Below are 7,568 nucleotides of genomic sequence, written 5' to 3' on the forward strand. Positions count from 1 at the left end.
CATGGGAGCTTCAAACGCCACACGATGAGGAGAGTGGAAATGCAGCTGACGCGGCTGAAACCACTCCAGTTGACAAAACACTTAGCGTTCCCACTGCGACAGATGACGTAACAGAATCTCGCCAGACAGTGTTTCAGCTTTGGAAATTGTATCTGTGGAGGCAGATAATGTGCAGCTGTCTGTTGCCGAGGCAACACAAGGAAGTGTTCAGAGTAGGACCGCCCCTTGCGCCGACATAGAGGCCGCGGCCGACCGAGAGGAGCCCCTCGTAGATTAGCTGGTGCAGAGATCGAGCGAAGGTTTAGAAAGCATGGTCATCTCAGAGGAAGCAGAGGTAGCCCAGGGGTCCTGTGAGGGCAGCGGAATCGCGCGCCTGATTGTTGAGCTTGCGTGCGCGAAGCATGAATGCGCAGGCAGCCCGCGGCGCCTTGCGCGTAGCTGAATTCCGACGGGCCCGAGAACATGGAAAGCGGTGGCAGGTGTGGCGGCACAGGTTGGACATCATCGTGCGCCTTACCGCCGTGTAGTGTTTCCTTTTCTCCTGGGAGCATAGGACACCGCGAGCCGCACTAGGGTTTGTTTAGAATCAGCTGGTGGTGCATGAAACGGAATCAGATTCCGTGTGACCGTAGGTGTGTTCCACCGTGGAAAAGGGTGTTTGCGCTGAATAGCGTACAGTGCTAAAGAACGGTCAGTGTTGTTTGGCGTACACTTAGCTGTGAGCGTGTTTTGTTTTGTGTGTGTAGGGATCGCTCAGATAACGATTATTGTCAGTTTTACCTGCACGGTCGTTCTCTCGCTTGTTATTTTTTGTGCATGTGTTGGTTGCGTTCAGCTGTCCTAAGGCGTGTGATATGCGAGTAGCGCAGCTCGGCGGTTTTAACTCTGTCGTCTTGAGACGTAGAGGCGCTGTTACAGCATGGTAGCGAGTTTACCTTTGGATGCAATGGTGAGTGTCTCCCATTATTTGCGGTCGTTGGCATGTGGTCTTGGTGGGACATTGAACGTACAAGTGGGGCCCTACTGTGGCGCGTGTGTGTGAACTAGTGTCTGAAATACTCACAAAGGAACTTTCAGTACATCGCAAGTGGACAGAAAGTGAACCGGAACGGGGCTGGACAATCTTTGTTGCGCATCCTGAAAGAACATGTGTCCGTGAGTGCGTGAAGAGAGGCTGAGCTTTCTTGAACGTTTTGTTAATGGTACAGGAGAAGAGTCAGTTTGTACGTTTGGGTTTGTTTGTGTCTCTTTTTCTTTCCTTAGAGTGAAAGAACGTTCCTGCGTGCGCCTAACGTTTACAGCAGATAATGTTATTCATTTAGTTGTCAAGTATGAATATTTACACCCTTCGGGGGGTTGGTTGCCTTAAATGGTAGAGGGGGGAACGAATTTGTTCTCACTGGCCCTGTACATGTGGCTAAGCGCTTTGGTTTATTCATTGATGTTGTGGAAGGCACGGCTAGGCCGAGGCTCTAAGTGTGCCGCGTGGTATCCGTGGTTCTAGCAGTTGGCCGGCTGTTAGTGTTGGTAGCGTTGTTGTGTTTCCCGTACTATTGTGCGAATGTCTAGGCTACGGAGAAGATTGTTACAGTGTCTATTACCTGGGATGTTGCGCGTACAACTCGCGTAACTGCTTGAGGTGTTTTGCTTCGTTCTTACGCTGTAGTTAGATATAACCTGCAGTGAGAAATAATGTTGTACGTACAGCTGGTATACAAACAACATTCTTGGTGCGGAGGTGTTAGTTCGGGCTCATCATTTATATAAGCAAAGCCGCCGGTAGCTCATGTATCGGCGTCTCCCCCACTTGTAGCTGTCATGCTGAGTTCCTTTCATGCAACCGCAGGGATGGGAAGTTGGGGGCCACCGAGTGCATGCTTTGTGTTTCTTCCTTTTGTGTGGTAAACGACCGGAGTGCTTGCTTAGCCCGAGTGCTTGCTTGCTTAGCCCGGAGTGCTTGCTTAGTGCATGCTTAGCCCGAGTTGCTTTGTTGCGTTGGCATGCGGTCAGCTCGACCGGGCAGAATCAGTGAATGGCAGATGGGTACACAGCAGTGAAAACAGCCCCGACGCGGGGTTACCTCTCCGAAAGCGTGCATGCTGCTAATATAGCTTGCCGATATTGTGAAGAGGCTCAGTCGTTCGTTATCAAGGTGGACGAGCTGACCAGAAGCGAAATGATGCTGTCTCTTAGTGTCGAAAATGCGCCCGCCGTAGTTTTTGAGGATTTGCGAAGCCGGCGTCGGCGCTGTTCGTTAATGGGTCATTCGCCCTCGGGAATACTCGCCTGGGGTTGAGGAAGCTCTTCTCGGTACTCAGATGGTGGGCGGCGGCGGCGTCCCTTAGTTTGGGAGGAGATAAGGAACGACTCCCTCACTGTGCTTGCGCCCGCGGACACAAATTCGAGGCGGCAAGGCGAGGAATCTAGAAGATGTTAGCCGCGCGACGACCGCTCTAAGCGTTCGAGTTTGGCTTTGATCACTCTCCACCCGTCTAACGTAATGGTTTGACTACTCTGCACGGTAAGTGACTTTAGGTGGCAGATGTCTTGTATTTGCTTGTCGGAGGCAATAAGGTGCGTGGGAAACGGGCTATGAGAACACTAGGGAGAGTTGAACACCCCCTTTAGAGGCGTTGGTTTTGGGGATCAAAAGCGGAGTGTTGGGTTTTGTCCGGGGTCGGTCGAGAGGGATCTGGTTCACTATAGACCTTGGCCGAACAGGCTGCTACAGGCAGAGTGACAATGTAACCGTCATTCTGTCTTGATCTAAATGCTTGGAGTTAAGTATATAGTTTAAATAAACCTAATTTCCAGCAAGAAAGGCAGCCCTCACCCCTCACCTGCTTCAAGCATCGAACGTCGGTTATCGGAGTGAGTCGAGAACGTGCTCTCGCCTCGAGCATTTGAAGAACTTCATTATTCCGTCTGCATCATTCACCACGAAGATGGAGAGGCGAAATCTAACTCCTCGCTTGACCATTTCCACATGGTACCGAAACTTGGGACGTCAAGCGACACAACGAGGTGAGCCATAGAGCGGAAATCTACTCTTCGACCGCATCGCTCACCTCGAGGCGAGGAGGAGGTCTCGAGGCAAATGAAACGGCTGCAGATTTTTCAGAGAATCCTTCTCGATTTGATTCGGAAGCTTATCGGAGAATTGAGGCCCACTCTTGAGTAAGCAAAAGACGTCGAGGACGCTGTTTCGATGGCGAGGCTCCAGCACAGTGCCGACCGACTTGCTGCTATTGACACCTGACTCAACGATGCCTAAGAGTCCATTAAAGAAGCGTACATATTTATCCGCTGCCTTGAACAAAGACTTTACGGACGAAAAGCACATGCCCCTCATGACCCCCATCTTGTAAAAGAAGAAAGAAGGCAACACCTATGAAAGTATGAGTCGAATCCTACAACTTAGAGTAAGGAGCCTGGAGAGGAACCGGAGCCTACATGAAGCCGACGACTTCAACGACATCCATGGGTTTTCTAGTAACAGGTGATCGATAGCAAGAATGTTCAAACATAACTGCATCAACAGCCCCAATGACACAGTGTGCCTTTATCAATTACGACTCAGCTAAGACGGAACTGGAGGTGCTACAAGCTGCTGTGCATCCTTCCCTCCGAATTAGACACGATGGTGCCAGAAGCGGCACAATTAGGTGCAGAAAACAGGTCGTATAGAGCTCCCGCAATCTACTTCGGCCAGCACAGCAAAAAAAAAGAAATCATCCTCGATGATGCGTTAGCAGTCCAATTTGCTACCAGTAAAACTTGCGTACCTCAATTTATAGAGTGTACCCTTGGCGTGTGGGTATCCAACCGTGGGTCATCCTGCAGACTCTATGCGAAATGACCTTCCTGCGGGGTATGATGTGGGGCAAGATTTCGATGGGCTAAGCGGAGCAGTCGAGTCAAATTCAACAGATGACACTATGAAGTCATCATCGAGAGAGAAAATTGGCTACGCCCCAGAGAGGCGTGGGTGCGGCAGGAGTGCGTTCGGCGTAAGACGTACGACCGAGACATACGTGCAGAAGCTACAGTCACACAATGGGAGCGCCAAAAGATATGAACGGCTTCAACGCGCTGCTCGTACAGACTCGGACCCCTCATGGACCGTACATGTTCACCTCGGCTTGAGGAAGTCTGCAAAAGTATGCGCACCCTCATCTCCAGGAAACGGGCCAGACGAAAATACAGCCGTCAGTATGAAGACATCAGTGATAAACAAGGCGACTACAAGTGCTTGGAAATCAAAGAAACGTGCAGAAACTAGTACCGCGATGTTTTACGCTGTCCAAGGTGTCGACATTCAGGTGTTCAACCCTAATGTCAGGAACAAATTCAAGGCATCAATAAAACCACATATGAAATCAGTGCCCACTGTGACCTGTCGAAAAATACCTTACTGTGACTCATCACCTCGCGTGGTCACAACCAAGCAATCCAGAAAGAAAGCCAGAAGAAAGGCGAAGTCCAGACGAAAGAGGAGGCAGGAAATAAGGCGAAAAAGATTGTTGCAGACAGCGGCTGGATACGAGCAACAGACTAACCTATATCTTCACCCAAGGCTTGGCTACGGAACATTAACGTTTGTTGGCTTACCTGCAAGCCTTTGCTTAATTCTCGCTTACAGGAACCCTTGTGGGGCGAGCGATTGTTGGACCTTTCGACGACCATGAGGACGATGCAAGCAGCGAGCGCAAACGACGCATGGGCGATGAAAAAGGCCACTAGACGAGGTGACAAGATGGCTGTGCATTTAACGGTTTTTAGTAATAATATAAATATATTGGCTTTCCATCGACGACGGCCTCCTCCAATGCCACGTGGACATTTTTGCACACAAACGATGATCTACATCCATTTGACTATATTTTTCAGAATATTAGTCCTGGCCATTGCGGCAACAATGGGCTTTTTCTTCAAGTGTGTGTCAACACCACCATTCTTATGGCAAAAACCACATTGCGGGAGCAGAGGTAAGACTGTAACAGCCTTGTCAAATTTTGACGAACACTGGGCCATTATTCGGCGCGAGATTTAATGTTGTTTTTCTAACGGTCAAATAAAAAACAAACAGGTATTTATGGCAGGTACAAACCAGGCTACAGTCGATTTAAAAAAATTAGTTGACATAAGACACTCTACTGTTGTTTATTAGTTGCGGTATTTCCACTTACACAAGCCTAATTAAGGTTTGCTTAGAAAAACATGCCTTGCAGTAGACACAGGGGAAACTATCGACAAGAAAAATGTCAGAAGTTTATTTGGTTTACGGCGCTTATCCCCCCCTACTGCCCCTCTCCAATGTTTTTAACTTAGTTCGCATTTGTTCTTGTCGTTTTATGCCGCGCTGGACGAAGCTTTTAATAACAAAAACGTGCACATTGTCATTAATATTCCATATGATGTTGCTGACTGACAATGTTCGCGGTTGCATTGAATGGTTCTCGAAATGAGAAATCTTGGGTGGCGGGATGTGTGCGCTTCAGTTTTTAAAGTCACGCTTATCAGGAGCAAATGGTCCGTTTCGTTTGGTTTTGCAAACTCTGCAAACAAAGTATTTTATCCCAGTTATGCTTTCGTCAATTTTTGAAGTACTGGTATTATTGTGATTTTTAAATGCTTGTAAGGACAGCCCTATGGTGTCTTAATAAGAGCTTTTGTTGAGATTCAGACTCCTGTTGTGTAACTACATCGGCTGAAACATTGAAATGAGCTTGTCGCTTGCACCCAAGCTCTCAGATGACAAGCCATGACTCCCACACGACCGGTCAATATTGGCGAGTCTCAAAAGAACAAGGCTTTCGGAAGCAGCGGTTAGACACTAGTCTGGCAACGTGCGTCCACAGCTCGGTGTAAGAATATTCTTACACCATGGCCAACAGCGACGGGCTTTCGAGCAGGTGCAAAAGCGATACCTGTCCGCCGCGGACCACGTGACATGATATCTAGCCTACCGCATATAGGCTGGCATGGCCATTGCGATACTATGAATGACAGTGCGAGATATCAGTAGCAGAGCTTACCATTTCATGTCGCGGAGCACCCGCGGCGCTGCATTAATTTCGCGAGGACCATCGGCGCACTCTGCTTTGTTTGATCCATCCTCAACATTGTGTATACGTCATATTGGCTCGGGGCAAAAGTTTAGGAAAACTGAAATTCTTCGCATAAGAACCCTGCGCCCTCGCTACAGAATTGCTCGCCACATACACCCTGAGCCTGGGCAAGTTGCCAATTAAAGCTGAAGGTACATATTACGGAATTGTCGGAAACGGAAGTGTCGCGTTCTGGAAACTTTTGCCCGGAGTGGCGCCTGGGGTACTGACAACCACAAAGAGCGTTGCGAGGAACATTAAAATGTATTTGTTCTTCTTTCATTCAGAAAGTAGTGAAACGCTGCACGTTCTCTCAGCTGGCGAGAGATTTGGACCTGATGCCTTTCTGTTAATGTCCGCAATGGGAACTTTATATATGACGATGCATCTTAAGACACGGGGACAGGTGTCTAAGTGCAAACTTCTTGCGGCCTACAACTTCATTAAAACCGATAACGCAGAATGTTTGCGGAATTCTCTGGCCCTCATTTCCCAACCATTTACACAATATAAGTCGGTGTTTACTATATTACGTTTTATTCAAACATCTCACAAAAGGACACCGGGGTTAACAATTTTTAAACCAATTGTGTTGCTTGCCGCAGCACCCTAACAACTTGCTGACCACTACTTTGCCAATAAATGCCGTTCCATGACCATGACTGCTATAAACATTTATCGGGCGCAAACAAACTATAAATACATAATTTTTTAGGGTTCTGTTCATGTACAAACATTTACGAGTAAGCACGTCGAAAAACATGCACGGCTTTTTACACAATTCTGCAATTTTCCGAAAATGCTGCATACGGCGCAAGAGATGCCTAATAACGTAGAATAAACTTGTATGGTCCACAAGCCATCTTCTGCAGCTCAGCGTTAAAAGGACCACGTTTGTTTTTTAAGTGACAACGAACAAATAATGGAAATGAACACACGTTAAGGTAAATGTGGGAGATGGCCAGGCACACATACTTTATCACGATTTATATGCCTTGCGCAAAGGTCAAGCTTAGTTAAGGGCCATGCGAAAGCGATAGGTTGAATTTCATAGGTGTACAAAAATTTGAAACGCAAGGGTGCAGTTTCTGCACTTACGTAGCAATATTCCAGGTGGAAGCTCTTGAACTCCAAGACAATTCGCTCCGTAGGAGAACCAATGATATTCCATGTGCAGTTTGCGTTGGCCGGGTAATCTCCTGGGTGGTTTGTACTTGTTATAACGCCCGATGAGAATCCGACATCACCTCCACACATATCTGATCAAAAGAGATAAGGCATTTACATAAAAACGCCGATTGTTAGATGCGGTGAAAAAATACTTTCATGACGAAAAAAATGGTCAAAATCCTACGCCAATTGATGTATGAAAGACGATTCATTATTATTAATGGAAGAATAATGTGAAGTAGCAGTGATGAGTATGGTAGGCACCGTAACACTAAATTGGCATTTTTG

General features: G+C 47.6%; 1 long non-coding RNA gene across 1 annotated transcript in view; it reads right to left on the minus strand.

Annotated features, from left to right (window-relative positions):
• The window catches only part of LOC144139578 (uncharacterized), a 55,022-nt gene extending 47,657 nt beyond the window's left edge, over positions 1 to 7,365 (minus strand). Inside the window, exon 1 of the long non-coding RNA XR_013316279.1 lies at positions 7,209 to 7,365. This is a non-coding gene — a long non-coding RNA (uncharacterized LOC144139578). The remainder of the gene's footprint in view (positions 1 to 7,208) is intronic.
• Between the last annotated feature and the right edge of the window lie 203 nt (positions 7,366 to 7,568).

This window comes from Haemaphysalis longicornis, unplaced genomic scaffold (assembly GCF_048455015.1).
Source record: "Haemaphysalis longicornis isolate Haplotype H1 unplaced genomic scaffold, Haemaphysalis longicornis Haplotype H1 scaffold_5, whole genome shotgun sequence".
Lineage (NCBI taxonomy): Eukaryota > Metazoa > Arthropoda > Arachnida > Ixodida > Ixodidae > Haemaphysalis > Haemaphysalis longicornis.